The sequence below is a fragment of the Lichenostomus cassidix genome, chromosome 1 (assembly GCF_008360975.1).
Source record: "Lichenostomus cassidix isolate B80296 chromosome 1, HeHo_3.0, whole genome shotgun sequence".
In the NCBI taxonomy this organism is placed as follows: Eukaryota; Metazoa; Chordata; class Aves; order Passeriformes; family Meliphagidae; genus Lichenostomus; species Lichenostomus cassidix.
Genome location: NC_139479.1, coordinates 67,029,338 through 67,045,122, shown reverse-complemented (window position 1 = coordinate 67,045,122; position 15,785 = coordinate 67,029,338). Strand labels below are relative to the sequence as shown.

Here is a 15,785-nt window from a genome sequence, read left to right as displayed (position 1 = left end):
AACGTCTAAAACAAGGAGATTCTATTGTTTGCACTTGACTATACTACCTAGAAGAAAGCACTACTGATCAAGAAACATGGCCTTGCAATTACCTCTCTTCCTCGGACTTGGTACACTGTTCCCTCCTCCCCTCAAGATATATGTGTTTTATGCATACCTCCAGCTTCTCAGTTCCTCATTTTTGTTAATTAGAAAGCAAGTGTAACATTACTAATAATCACTGACTCTATGCTCATCTATTAAAAAAAATGCTACTCTGCCTCCACTTTAAAACAGTACTGGAGGAAATAAAAGTTAACTTTATTAGTTTCTATGTCCTCATCTTCTGGGATGATGCTTAAGCAGACCCCATTTCTCGATGTGGAATGAGAACAGCAAACATGTCAACACTTGCTGCACGACAAGATCTCCAACGACAGAGGATGCTGCTCTCTGCCCCATATAGGAATATTCTTTATTGCTAATCTCCAATAGACTTTCCCTGACTATCCTTGGAGACAATGAAGCTGCATAAAAAAGCATGTCCACCTGTATCCTTGGGGAGCACGGAGCAAGCACCCACATGGAAAGGGCAGTCTGTGACACTCTCACCTCTTGAACGGGACAAGCACGGGTCTATATCCTTTGTGTAAAGAACTGGTTGGAAGCACTGAACCTGAGCAGGCACATGGGATGCCAGACTTATTTACCCCATTAACTGACCTGCCAAACATCCAGAAGGTTCAAATAACTAACTCAAGGCCTTGAACTCCACCTGTACTATACCTTTCCCAAATGGCAAAACTATGTGGCAGAAGCTACAGAGAAGGGAACTGGCTGGCTTTCCTTGCACGACCTCTCTGTGAGTATGGCGGTCACAAGCAGCTTAGCCCAGCGCCCCGCACACGGCGCCAGGACGCGCCTGGAGCCGGGGAAGCAGGCCCTGCTCCCACACGGGCTGCCAGCGGCGTGTCCCAGGCGAAGGCGCTACCGCCGGCCCCATCCCTCGAGAGGTGCGTCAGCCGCCCCATCCCTCCTTTCTCCACGGTGCAAAGCACACTCCTCTCCCCCACACACAAACACGTCCTTCAGCCCGGCGCCCACACCACACAACCTCAGCAGCCGCCGGCTCCTGCGCGCTGACAACGCCATCCCCAAGCCGCACTTTCTCCTCGCGGTGGTGGCACAGGTCGGTGGCAGCAGCGGTGGCGGCGGGGGAGAAGCGGCTTCCCTGCCCGGCCCGGCCCGGTCGAGCAGCAGCCACACGCGGAGCAGGACACAAACCTCAAGACACAGGCTCCCGGCCGCCGGAAGGGCAGCGCGGCCAGCCCCTCGCTCCCAAAATGGCGCCGCCTCCCGCTGCCCCTCACCCCGCGCGGCGCCGTGAGGGGCGGGAGCGGGCGGGGCTTCTCTCCCAGGGCCGCTCGCCCTGCCCGCCGGGAAGCGCGTGAGGCAGGCCTGGGAAGTGCGATTTAGGAATTAGGCTGTTTTAGCCTCGTTCGGGAGTTGTCTTCTCAGCGCTCGGGAGGTTTGCTTTAGGTGGCGTTCTGGATTTTGTGAGGGAACAACAACAAAGGTCCGATGAGAGTTGTCCCTACTGTCAAAGCTGCCCAAGTTTCTTAGATATATGTGGTACTTAGCATGGACTTGCAACTTTTCCTACTGCATTGATAAGGTATATTTTTTAACATGATGTGACTACTTTATTCCCCTCCAAATCTTGTGCTATGCAAGGCAAACCACATTTTTCCTTAAAAAAAAACCCCAGTCTTGTAACAGTAATTCCCCAATTTCCATTAGTGTACACAAGAGTTCCTCTAAGTGATGTGCCCATTCTAAATACCTGCAACGTTTATTCTTTCACATCACCCAAAGGGACTATAAATGTTTTAAAACATACAAAGTCACTGAAATTAGTTTATTTGCTATACATGATAAAAAGAAAACTGGTCAAATCCATGCCAGGCATTTCTTTCAGTTGCCCCTGCGACCAAAGCATGGTCTCCTTTACCCTGCCAGGTGATGGCTTTGTTTTGTTGGAAGGCATGGGTATGTCTTTGGTAGCATTTTAATCTAGATCAGATGTGAGATGTTGAAGTGAATCTCCCAGTTTGCCATGCTTTGTTAAGATTAGTGCTCTCCCAGTTTGAAAGCCACTGAGACTTGTATTGTGTGAATGCTACAATCTTGGCAACAAATATGTTCCCATATTGAATTTTTTATAACGGTGCTGCACTAGTTAAGCAGACATTGCCAGCATTGCAGCTAGAGCCGGGAAACCTGTGGGCAGCTTCTAAGGAATAAGGGTGGCGCAACCTTGCCACTCCATTCCAGAGTGGAAAAACAATGTATGAATTCTCCTGTTAGATGGGAGCCATCCTACATTTGGACATGGCCTTGATGTGGCTTTAGAATTTGTACCATATTGTGGAATCCACAGTCAAAGAGACAAATGCTATATCTACCTTGAAGTAAAGAAAAATTCAGAAGCAATTGGTAATTTCTGTTGTAAGGTGTTCCTTCAGGGAGGAAAATAGGAAATATAAGGAGCTGATCTTTGACACCGAGAAAAATGTAGTGACACAGGATATAGAAAGGAGAACATAATTGCAAGTTATTGGATTATTTATAACGAGTGTTTTGTGAATGAAAAGGGCTAAATTTCTTTATTCTTCTATCCTTTTTCATGAGATTTTCTGAAGATAATGAGGCTAGTCCTTAATTTTAATATAAAAAAATATTTTGCAACTGAGATTCTCGGCTTCTTGGAGAATTCTAATAGTAATATTTAATGCTAAGAAAAAAAACAATTTTCCACCTGAAATAGTAATTATGTGCTTTTCTACATAAGCTAAGTCATGAAACACACAAGTTAACCATTTAGAGAAAGTGTGCTGCACATGGGCATTTTGAAAGTAATATCTGGAGATCAGAGCTCTCAAGCACTTCATGTTGTGTATGTAGTAATTGTCTCAGATGTATTTAATTTGGGGAATTCTCCCATTACTTGCACCCAATTAAATAAACCACATGTTACGACTGGCAGTACCCTAATGTCATTTTTTCAACCTCATTGAGTATAATAAAATGCACTTTCCCTGATGATCCTGTTACAGCTGCTACAGCTCCTACATGGGAATCATGTAGCACATGGGAAGTCTCTTGCTTGAAGCAGAGCTACAAATAATTCCCCCATATTCCTTGTCCTGCACTAGATGATAAAAGAAGTTCCATTGGAAACATTGTCAGGGGAAGCTGATAGGGTAGGAAAAAATAGTGTCCAAGAGGTTGAACACTGTAACAGTGAAAATATTTACAAAGAATCATTAACAGATCATGTTTTTTCTTTGTTTTCAGAGGAGCCTAAATTTTATAATCTAATTTTTATATAAGTTTATAAAGTTATTCAGAATGCTACCATGCACTTCTACAATGTGGCTCCCAAATCATGCTTCCTGTAACATGCATCTATGATTATGAAGTGTCTCACTTCATAATCATAATCATAATCATAAGAATAATCATAATCATAATCATAATCATAAGAAGTGAAAATCTAGGAGTGTGGTAGTGTTATTGCATTGGTAGCAAGTTATGAAAACTTTTCTGTTCCTGTGTTCCTTGACATTTATTATATCACCTTCATATTAATTGATGAAATGTTAGCTTTAACTGATGTAAGACAAGAGTGAATGGAAAAATTTCCACCATATGTAATCAGATTTTGATTCAGTCTTCCAAATGTCTTGTAAGTTCAAGTTGATTTGAACCTTACAGATTGCATCACAATTTATATGCATATGGGAAGGGAATAATGTTCTATGAAAAAAATTAGCTTTGATGTTATATAACTTCAGTGTTGGAACTTGCAAATGGACCATTTTCTCGGAGTATTTTTTGCATTTGATTTCCTCAGTTAAAAAGGGAAGATGACAACTGTCCTCTTTGGAGGGTCATCCTGATTCCTTTACAGTTAACTGGTATAGTTGATGCTTTAGATGCAATACAGAGGTCTCTGGTACTTGTACCAAGCTAAGTTGTTGCACTAACACACTGCTTTCTTCTGTGTGGGCCCAGTTTCGGGTTCTGTAGGAAAGAAAGCTTTAAGGTGCAATTTCAAATGATAGGCAAACCACCCTAAAATTAAACTACTGCCAGAGAAAGTGCTTCTGCTACTTTACTGCACACAGTGATGCACAGCTTATGTCTTGCCTCCTCTTAACTGGTGGCTTTTGTCCTTTTTTGAGAACTGGGTATTTTTATTAAAAACATAATATTATTCTTTTGTGTCTGGAAAGATTTCTCTTAAATTTGCTTCCAGAAACATTTTAGATAAAACTTTCCAAAATAACTCAGCATAAAGAAGGTAGCTGGCATAAAAAACAATTAATGCAAAAAAGAAAATTTGTTAGGGAGACAATAAATGCCTGTGTTATGCCTTTTAAAAGAAAAGATCAAGCAAATTTAAGATAGACAGAATTATGAGACTCCATCTGTAATAAAAAGGGGAAAAAAGAAAGGTAAATATCCATATACTTGAGATTGTCTTTTACGTTTATGGGTTAATATGGAATGATAATAATTTAGGTCTTGTGCCTTGATCTTGTTATCACACTTGATGTAGCAGAGTGCTTTCTTCTTCTCATAACACTATTGCTCTTTAGTAACACTTAAATATAGCATGTATTTGAGTTCAAGAGGACTAGTTATAGACTTAGATTTAAGCATGCCTCTTTCTACAGGGTAATGACCTTGGGTCATAGTTTGTCTTGTCACTACTAAATCTTATTTGAAAAAGTGAGGCTTCAATTCTTTGAATTTAAATCAAAATATTGCTAGGAAGAAATTCTGGTGAACTTTAAGAGAACTGGTTTACACAACAAACCAGGAATGTTGCTTGCCAAGTTGTTTTACTGAAGCTTTCATATGACCAAGAGGAATTCTGGTATGTAAGTGACACATCAAAGTTTCAGTGGTAAAAATCCAGTAAGAGTTTTTTACTTATTAATTTCCACAGACAATATGGAGGTTTTTATTTTCAAACTTCAACTTGAAAATCAACTTAGGAATTACAGTTTTAATAAATTTATATATTTTTATTTTAAAAATATACTGGGTAGCCTGCTGGTTGTGTGAGATAGGAGTATTTTTTAAAATATTCAACAGATTGTAGTAAGTTATGTCTAAGCCGTGGATAGATTAATTTTTCTTTTGACTATGATATAAATAGTGTGTAATTTTAATATTGTTATTTGATTCCCTTCCAGTCCTGAGTGAATAGTTTTGGAGATAAAAATAGTGGGGAAAAAATAAAAGTAACACCTAGTTAGTTTTATTTTAGAGGTTCTTGAAACCTTTCATTTAATGTTTTTTATCTGAAATCTGCATGATACACAGATTTTTTTCTTGACAGTAAGGCACCTGTTCTGTGATTTAGGTCTCAAGTACAACAGCAAAACAGAACTAAAAGAATGGTGAGATTTAACTTTTAAGACAGAGCTCTTTTGAAAATATAACAACTGCTGGCCCACGACAAAGCTGAGCTTACGGGTTGTGAAAGCCAGCCAAGGAAACAGGATTCTGAACAATTCATGTCTTTCAAAGTAGAGCGTGGGGAGTTTCTAGGAAGTTGACACTCAAGGTGAAGGTCCAGTTACTGCTTAGGCTGCAGGACTCTCTAAATAGCATCTTCCATTTACATAAAAATGAAGGAGACTGAGTGTAATGCCTTCAGTGGACTGAAATTCAATGGGACATTAAAGTAAGTAGCTCTAAACAGAGGGCAGACAGTGGAATGGTAAAAGCAAGAAGTGTGAGTAGAAGAAAGAAAGCACCAGACAGAGCAACTAAAAAATACCCAGCATTTTACAGAGCACAATATGTTCAAGTATTTAATGCTTAATATATGAATGTTTAAGCAGGAGGGAAGATGATGAAATACTACAAAAGTTTAGTGCAACATGCTTAGTTATGGTTATGTTGACATCCCCACTGTTTTGGAGAATACTTGTTCATTCTAGCCACTCAATTTTAATCTGAAATTACTTTTATTTGATTTCTTGAAGCTGAATGACAGAGATGCCCACTTTACAGAGACAACTTACAGTAGAAAGTTCTTAACTTTTTTCTCATTTTATCATGCTAATGGCATTGCTTATGAATATTTAAGTTATGTACTATCCTCTCCCACCTCCTATCCTATATCTCAATTAAGAATGGAGAGCACTTAAATCAATTAAAGGTAACTCAGAGGAGAAACTAATTTAAATCACCAGAGAAAGAAAGACTGCTGATACAGACTCCCAAAATACTAATTCATGACTGCTGTCATACCAGCCTGCAAGGCACCAAGGGAAGAATAAATTTTTTTCCCCTGACTGCTGTGACTTTTTAGATGCTGGCTGCCATAGGTTATATTAGTGCTAAGTTGTAGGAATACATTGTGCAAATATGGTCAGCAAGAAGATTCCATGATATTTAGCAACAAAGCAGGTGTTAAGTCCTACTAGAATGAAAAAAAAACCTATTAAAAAAGACCAAAAAACCCAAAACCAAACTTGTATTAGAAGCTGTAAAGCTTTGTGTATTAATGCTCTCTAACTTACTCCTATCAGATGGCAAGATGGTTTGATTTGTTAAGTTAAAGCATAAGGGATGCACTTGGTTGGTAGCAAAATATGCATCATCACTTCCTGACTGCAGTGAAGAGACAAATTCTGTTTCAGAGCATTAAAAATCTAAATTATGTTTTTGCCTCTGTGGCTACTGTAACATGAAGCATTTTATTGTTCTCTTCCCATGAATGTCTCCAAAAAGGCAATGACTTCTTTAGGAAGAAGTCAGAGATAAAGGTACATCTACAGTTGATTCATGACAACATGTTTTGTGAGGGGGTAATGCTTCTTGTTTTTATAGACTGACTTACTTTAGTGGGTCATTTAGTCTTAATGGTGTCCCACTGTAGCTATTAACTATTTAATGAAGAGAGCAGATGAGTAGGTGGAGTGAAAGGCTTTCTGCAGTCCTCACCCTGAAAAGTAACGTCATAGCCTCATATCATCTCTAGTTTTCTTGTTGTTTTTTGTTCTGTTTAGTTTGCTTGTTTTTGTGAAATACCGTATAGTACTTAATGACTCTGGTCTTTTTATTAGAAAACAGCCACAAGGCAGGCACAAATAGGTATTTCTGGTAGAATCAGACTTGTTAGCACTAAGATGAAAGTGGTGCTTTTAAAATTTGGAATTTATACTGCACGTATATTAAAGCTAGGAGACCCTGAGCATTACTGTTTTATTCAGCTGTTTGATTTTTGTTTACAAGGAGACAGTGTTAGAAACAGCACATACACAGACAGTAAGAGTCTAAAAATTCCAGTCATCTAAAGTCACTTTTTCCATGTGGCTTCCTTGCAAATTACTTAAGAGACATATGAGATACTAAAATTAGTTGCAAAGTTAACTCATGTTCGTAATAGTATCAGCTATTTAGTTGAAGAGGAGCACCAATAAATGAATTAATTTGTCTTTCTCTGAGACAAATCATTGGACCTGCAAGTAGAAGGTCTCCCTTCTACATGGCAAAAACCCCTTTCAGTGTGAAGGGCTCAATATATAATGACATATATTTAATCTGAATGTTTTGTTGGTAAAATATTTTTGACGCAATTGTTTTAGAGTCACATTTAAAAGAGAACAAACAGAAGTGAAAGAACAGAAGTGATTTTATCTATGCTGGAAACAAAAGTATCATTTTCACAAGCCTGCTATATTAAGAAAGGGAATTTAGGTAACTGTTGTCAAAAAAAGGAGGAAATGCACCTTTTCTTTCTTAAACTTTTTCAATTTTCACTCTTCTCTTCTGTCTTGATATTGTTCAAGCTATTTATAGAAGGAAACAAAAGCTACTCTAGTATTAATTTAAGTGACTTGGGGTAACTCATGTAATCTTAAAAATGTAACTTGTAGGTCTCATTCATATAAAACCCCTGTCAACTGGTTTCTATTCAAACTCTTTGTTATTTGTGCTGTCCCTTCATCAGACTCTGTTGATGACTGTATGGAAGAATTTACTAAAAAATGTACTTAAGCCACATATTGTGTATAGATGGAGAAGTTGATAAATTCTCAACTTACTGCTCTCAAAAGCAGGTGTTCTTGGTCCCTGCTGTGGAGTCCCTGCCTTCTTCCTTGCGTTAGTTCACCCTCCTATGGGCTGACTGAGCTTGCTGTCCAAGACAGAGTTTTATAATATGGCTAAGCCAAAAAAATTTCCTCTCTTTTGGAGAAAAACTCCAAACAAACTGAAACAAAAAAGATTTTGCTCCCTCCAGTCTATTCCTTCCTTTGTTCTGCCTGGAATTATAAGATTTTGTTGGGCAATTTTAATATCTATCTGTAGTGAATCAATAGGGATTGCCAAGGGCTACTGCATTAAGTCATTCTAGGACCCAGCTTTCTTCCAACCTTTTTTCATCCCATGGCAGGATGCTGGGGTGATTTGAAAGTCTGTATATCCCTTCTCACCTGTCAGCTTTCTTCCTGAGTTCTCTGCCTGCTCAGTCCTGTGAGGTATATCTTAGAGCTCTTCTTGAAATAAAGGTATCATTGCTAAATTTAGGATGTTTGTCTATTCAGTTTTGCAGTATCCTAAAAGTTGGTATGTCTTCATATACTTCTTTAGTTCAAATCAATGAGTGAAAAGAATAGAGTGACTTCGAAGGTAAAAAAATACAGACTCATAACACAAATACCTCAGGATTACTGTAAGGAGGAAAAAGTCATAGTGAAAATGTTTAGTGAATCTTCTGGTGATGATATTACCCTGACAGTTGTTCCCACTCCTACTTATACTGAAAGGCCAATACTGTAAAAGAGTATGATTACAGGGGCAATGGATGAACTCAGTGTGTTGGGAAAGGGCCAGCATAATCTCTGTGATGGAAGATAGTGACACAATCATGGACTTCCAGCAGTTTTGTGAGTCAGGAAGTGTGTGGAAAAGAACAAACCAAGGAACATACTTGTATTTTCAGAGATCATGTGTGCAGCTTTCTTACTAAAAACTGTCACACAAAATTGCCATGGAATTGAACTAAATGCCCTATGCTGTGTTGGAAATATGGTTGAAGGATGAAAGCAGAGAGTACTTTTGGTTACTTTCCAGGGTGGAGAAAAGTCAGCAATTGTCTCTCCCAAAAATGTTTGGCTTTATTGAAATTGTTTTATGCAACAATCTTTGATTTTCATTAATGACCCAGAAAAGAGAAAGCACAATGAAATATTACTTGCAAGATGTTAAACTTTCAGGTAGTCAAATGCTGTGTTGATGGAAAGAGCTCCAGAAAGCCTCTCAAAAGCGGATAGGTAAAAAGGTAGGCTTTGAGAAGTAGATCAGTGTAAGGTAAAGCATAGAATTACCTGTCAAACCTGGAAGTCTAAATTAATGAAATCTTGAAGTTACTGTTGTCAGCTCTCTAAAGTCTTTGACTGAAACTGCGCAGTAACAAGACAAACAAACAATCAAAGAAAAACAAAGCGAAAACAACCCCCCCCCCCAAACCCCTAAACAACAGAGATGTCATCAGGAATAGTGCTGAGAGCAAGACAGAAGGAAGTTCACTGCTCTGAGGGAAATCTCAGTGTACTCCTATCTTCAGTACTGTGCACAGTTCTGGTCTGCAAGGACATAGCAAATTTAAAGAATGAATTGAGAAAGATAACTAAAATGATCCAAAGGGAGAGATTGGCCATCTGATAAAGTAGGGACTTAAAGGCCTTCATAACTGCAGTCTTCTGTTTCCACACAATGTTTTTACAGACAGAAAACAGTGAGAAGAATGCCGCTTTATAGAGTGTTATTTGACAATGTTCATTATTGTCACTTGAACACTGAGCTGTGAAAAGTGTCTTCGGCACACACAGTCTGGAGCACAAGTCTTATGAGGAGTGACTGAGGGAGCTGGGGTTGTTTACTCTGAGGAAAAGGAGGCTGGGAGCACCTTATTGCTTACTACCTGAAAGGAGGTTGTAGTAAGGAGGGGGTCGCTCACTTGTTGCAAGTAACAAGTGGCAGGACAAGTTGTGCCAGTGGAGTTTTAGGATATTAGGAAATATTTCTTCACTGAAGGGGTGGTCAAACACTGGACCAGGCTGTCCAGGGAAGCAGTGGTGTCTCCATCCCTAGAGATATTTAGAAGACATGTATTGTGGCACTTGGGGACATGGTTTTGTGGACTTGGCAGTACTGGGTTAATGGTTGGACTCAGGAATCTTAAACATCTTCTTCAAACTTAAATGATTCTATGATTCTGTGTAAAAGATCTGGTCTTTGAAGTTCTGTGGCACTGATATTCCCTGTACATCATACTGCAAGCAAAGTATTTATTTTGCACAAATATTTTTAATCTTTCTCAAATATAGTTTCTGTAAGTAACACAAATTGCCTGCACTTCCAGGCAGGTGGCAAATCTCCTAAAATTTAACAAGGCTGCTTTTACAGTCACCAGTTCCATGAGAGATGCAACATTTCTCGCGGGTAAGGGCTGAGCCTGCCCTCGGAACACAACCAGGGCTGGCACTGCTTGCACCGTGCAGCTCTTTCCTGGTGGGACCGCATGGAAAAGGGAGCGGGTGCGTGTTGCCTCCAGTAGGCAGAGTAGGTTCCTGACCCTTTCCAAGGCGGCGGGCGAGGGTGAGCGAGCAGCGGTGGCAGACGGGCTCCCTCCGGAGGGCCAAGCACGCTACTGCGACACCGAGACGGGGTGAGGAAAGGACGAGGGAAGAGGCACCTTTAAAATGCCGACTCCCGCAATCGTGAAGAGTCTCGGTGCGGGCGGGAAACGGAGGGCGGAGCGTGCCTGAGGGAGGTCCCGTTATTCAGCGCTCGGTCCCGCTCCGAGGAGCATCCTCCGCTCCAGGCGTCCTGACAGGCGCTGGAAGCGATGCGGCTCCATCAGAAAAACGGAGCAAAGTGTTTGCGTGCGGAGTGTCTCAGCCTACTGGTTACTTTTACAGTCATACGCTTGCTTTTGCAATTTCAGTAGCTGCGTTTAAGGGAGTTTTAAAAGGGGTTTCCGATTTCTGCTGTTTTGTAAGTATCCCTGCACACATGTGCAAGTGCTCCACAGGGAAAGGATGTGTTCCCCAACCTAAAGCTTTATACTTGGTGAGCCCAGATAGACAGCAGGGGGGAAACTGGGGGAAATTGTTCAATCTGCATCAAAAAGTTATACCTTGACTCCAAGTCCTGGGTCCTTCCCGTTATGAAATTGTCAGACAAATCTTCCTCTCTTTTTTGTCTGTACTTTTTTCTTTTTTTTTTTCAGAAGGAGTGGAACAAATATAAGTCACTGGAAAAAAATGCAAAGAAGGGGAGTTTTGGGGCCTAAAAGGAGATTTTTATGTAATAGTTCTGGTAGGATTGATGTAGTCTGTATTAGAAGATGAGGCAGGTTAAAGCTGAACGAAGATAAGGCATTCTGGTTACAATGTATTAGCAAGTTCAGAAAGCTTGAGGGGACTTTCTGAAAGATTTAAACCATTTGTTACAATGTCTTGTCTAACAGTCTATTGAAGTGTGTTTCTCACAGTGGACAAAGCCTGCATATATTTCAACAGATCTGTTGAGTGCGATCTGTGTTTTTTAAATCATAATCCTCTAAACACTTCCATGTTGTTGTGATGTGTCAGGAGAAAGTTTTTCTCCCAGAGGGTGGTTGGGCGCTGGAACAGCTCCCCAGGGAAGTGGTCACAGCCCCAGCCTGACAGAGCTCAAGAAGAGTTTGAACAATGCTCTCTGGCACAGGGTGTGACTCTTGCAGGGTCCTGTGCAGTTGTCCTGTGCATTGAATTGGACTCAATGATCCTCATGGGGCCCTCCCAACTCAGCTTATTCTATGATTCTACAATAAATGCAGCATTTTATCTGTAGAGGCGAGAAGAAACCAGATGGCTTTTCTGTTTGCGTTTGCCTTAAGGGCACCCCTCAAGCTGTTGAACTCGCTGAAGCAAGAGCAAAGGGCTCCATAAGTTACTTATGCTACTTTTTCTCCTCTTTCTCCGCAGTTAAGAGGCTTTATTCCTTATTTCTTTACAACAATCCTTTAATAACTCGTTGTTTTGGGGAAGTGCTTGCCTCAGTGGCCCACAGAGCGCACCGGAGCGATCCCGGCCGGGCCCACCCTCCCTCAGCCCCTCTCGGGCAGGGCCCGAGCTGTGGGTGCTGCCCGCGCGGGCCGGCAGGGGGCGCTGCTGCCCCGCGCTGGCCGCGCTCGCTCCCCTCGGCGCTTCCATTGGAGCAGCCGGAGACGAGTTGGCGCCATTTTGAAGCCGGCAGGGGGACCGGGGCGAGCTGCGGAAGGGGAGGGGGCTGGCGGCGATTGGCTGCGGCGGCGGCGGCGGCGGCAGCGCCTCTCCGAGCCCGGAGCGGCGGCAGCGCGGAGCGGACCCGCCTGCGACCAGCGAGCAGAAGCGGCTGCGGCGGGGTAAGGAGCGCGGCACCTCGGCCGCGGGTACCCCCACCCCGTCCCCGCTCCATTTTCCCTTCCCAGAGGCGTGGGGGGCGCCCGCCCGGAGCGAGCTCCGCGGCCAGCGCTGGAGGAGGACGGGGAGCGGAGGGGGAGCGGGAGGGCAGAGCTCCCCTTGGCCCGTGTTGGAGCTCCCCCTTCCCATCCCCCTCGCCCCTCCGCGGGGCTGCTCCCCTCCCCCCTTTCCCGGGGCCGCCGTCAAATACTGAATTTCCCCCACCTCCCGCTCGGCACCCCGGACGGTGGGGTGACCTTGGCTGGGGTGTGCGGGAGCCCGGGGGTCACCGCGTCGCCCCGGTGGCCCGGCGGGCGGTGTCGCGCCCAGCGCCGGTGGCTCCTCGCGGCGCGAAGTGGCGGGGGGGGGCGGGGAGGCTGCTCGCCCGTGGCGGTGAGTGAGTGAGTGAGTGATCGCGGCTCCCTGGGTGTCCCTTCCCTCCCTGCCCCGGGCGTCCCCTCCCTCGCTGCCTGCCCCGGGCAGCCGGCCTGGTCCCCGCTCCGCGGGGCAGCACGGGGCTCCCGCCGCCCCGCGCGGCTGCTGCCCGGGCTGGGCGCTGGGACATCCCCGTCCCTCCCCTCCCCGCCCGGTTCGGTCTCTCCGCGCCGCACTTCGCAGCGCTCCTCAGCGGGAAGAGCTGCCGGGGACCGCGGTTTGGTGGTCCCTACTTGTGTGCGAGCCCGGTTCTTTCATGCTGGCTTAGCTTTTCCCCCCCACCCCTTCCTTTCCTCTTCTTTCTTTTTCCCTCCCACTTTGCATCAGGCTCTGTTAGAAAGCGCTCGAGAAGAGAGGACGGGGGGGGGGGGGTGAGCGGGTTGCCGCCGCCTGGTAGATGGAAAACTATGAATTTTACATCTGAATTGCCAGATGGAGAATGGTTAATTTATAGGTTATGTATTGTTTACGTCGAGAGCCTCCGGTCAGGAATCTAGGTCCGTAACTTCATCCCGCTGCAAATAAATCACTATCTGTTCTTCAAAACAAATCAACAATTAATGACGGTGAACAGTCCTGGAAAATTAAACTGCAGCAGACCAGCCCCTACAGAGCTGGATTTCGTCTTGCCAGCCTTATTCTGACTTTTATGCTTGCTTGCTGCGCGGTTGCTTTCTGAGGGCTGTGATTATTTAGTTAGGCGTTGTGTTTTCCCATTTAACACAACTGCTGAAGCATTCTCGTGTTGGTCTTTGTTTTGTGCTTGCCGGGTAGGTGCTTTGGCTGTAATTGATTTCTCTTCGCTGAGGATGGAATACAAGGAGCATTGAAAATTTGAGTAGCTTTGTAGTTGAAAACGAGTGTTAAATCACGTTTTGGGAAGGGGATAAAACGACGTGAAATCTCTCAGGTTTTCCCCCGCCTGACTAGTGGAATTGTTCAGTTTTCAGGTGGTAGAAATTTTGCCTGGAATGTCTTGTCTGTACTATAGATATGCTAAATATTATACTGTGCAAAGTAATCACTCAAATAGAAGTGAAAGAGCTGAATGTATTCCATGCTCAGACCACCTGAAAGAAGACTGACAGTGACAGGCCATCAGGCAGGGTAGTTTAGCAAAGGTGTGTGTATCGTGTTCATCACAGCGTTTGAAAGCGTGCACTACTGGAGAAAGTAGTTCAGTACTCTAGCACTTGCATGACATCTTGTGTCTGTGTTTGAAGCCAGGTTGAACTTAATTACTCTAAGGTAGGGGAGGTATGATATGCCTGGGTGTGGTGTTTTGGGGTTTTCTATGTAGATCCTATACTGTAGTATTTGCCTGTGTGTTTCTTGCATCCTCTTTTTTAGTTAGTATATAGGCTGGACAAACTGTAGTTCAGATTTTGATGAAACAGCTAAATTAAAATGGAAAATCATATGTTTAGCACTTGTATGCAACTTCTTTTTTCTCTTGTAAATATTGAATTTAAACTTTATCTAGCATGCTTATTTATGGTCTGAAATTGAGCAAGTCAGCTAAGTTGTTATTAAACTGTAATTAACCATATAAAAGCCAACAGTCATTGCTAGCATTTGGAAAAGCACAGTAATGAAATATAGGTATAACCTCAGGCATTATCCATTTCTGTCTGTAGAACAGGTGGTTCTGTTACCTCCTGTAGATTGAGAGAGATGCATTTTCTTTTGGGATACGTTGCTCTCTACCAGGCTTTCAGGTTGTGTCTTTTTAATCTCTTTCTTTCTTCAGTCATGCAGTTTATAGTCATACAGAAGAGTAAGAGGGTGTACGGATATGTATATGTATGGGTATGAGTCTTCTGGTTTAGTAAAAGATTTTCATTTAAAGGCGTTCAGAGTACATTTTTTTCTTTAAACCTGAATTTGGAGAGGTGATAAAGGGTACTTGTTGCACAAGGAGAATTTTCATGGGAGCAACAAATAAGAAAATATGAAGCTGAGCACTAAAAGCATGCAAAATTGGAGATGGAAGGAAAAAGTGATACTGCAACTTATTATTTTTCCCTATCAGTTTCATGCTAATATCCCTATCCCTTTGTATTGCTTGTCCCAAACGCCAAGAAGGAGGAAGGTTTGTCTTTCTGGCTGCCTTCAGAGAAGTTCCTTTTTAGAATCAAAAAGTAGTTCTGATATGTGGAGCATTATATTACTACTTGTCAGTGTCATTCTCCTTTTAACAGATGTCTAAAGTAATGGTGTTTTTACTCTTAGCACAAAATGTCAATACTGCAACCTGAAATAATCTTTGAATAGACTGAGGGAATATTGGAGACTTTCAGTCAATTCTGAAACTAGGTGGTAAGGGAAGACTGAGGAAACTTTTAAAAGGTGTGTTAGTGTGATAGTCATTAGTGGTAAAGTGTTGTGTTAATTATCCAGATTTGTAGACCCTCTGGACTGTCTGAACAGCACTGACAGATCCTGGAAGGAGTCAAGGCTTCTAAAGAGCTATAAAAGATATGCTTAAAAAAAATCCTTTCTTGCCCTCAGAGATTGAACATCTAAAAAGTCAAGACTGTGCATGTATATAAATTACATACCTATTGCTTTTCCATTGGTAGCCTCTTCAGTTGAATGTAGTCTTGTAGAAAAGCTGAGAGGTTTTTTATCTGCTTAGTTCTGTTATTAAGGACAGAACTTTAAAAAGTTCTGTAAAGTAAAAATAAGTAACATATATCAAAAATGGAGTGTATGAATGAAAATTAACTTTTTTATTTTAGGAAGTTAGTGGTTTGTTTCAAAACCTCTTTGGAACATTTAGGATTCCACAATAAAAAAGCTGTTTGTGTGAATATTTGCTGTAACAAATTTAACTCGAAAGCAACAAAATAC

The 15,785-nt window shown here is 42.4% G+C and overlaps 2 protein-coding genes across 7 annotated transcripts in view; one reads left to right on the top strand and one right to left on the bottom strand.

Moving 5' to 3' along the window:
* LOC146444815 (uncharacterized) overlaps window positions 1-1,363 on the bottom strand; it is a 40,606-nt gene extending 39,243 nt beyond the window's left edge. For 2 of the 4 annotated variants that reach the window (XM_085061846.1, XM_085061868.1), the window contains exon 1: window positions 1,094-1,362. The gene's annotated coding sequence lies outside the window, so the exon portion shown is untranslated. Of the gene's footprint in view, window positions 1-1,093 lie in introns of all 4 variants that reach the window. The other 2 variants (XM_085061859.1, XM_085061852.1) reach the window with 2 other exon arrangements.
* Window positions 1,364-12,301: 10,938 nt separating this feature from the next.
* The window catches only part of PDS5B (PDS5 cohesin associated factor B), a 105,351-nt gene continuing 101,867 nt past the window's right edge, over window positions 12,302-15,785 (top strand). For 2 of the 3 annotated variants that reach the window (XM_085061696.1, XM_085061691.1), the window contains exon 1: window positions 12,303-12,460. The gene's annotated coding sequence lies outside the window, so the exon portion shown is untranslated. Of the gene's footprint in view, window positions 12,461-15,785 lie in introns of all 3 variants that reach the window. The other variant, XM_085061707.1, reaches the window with a different exon arrangement.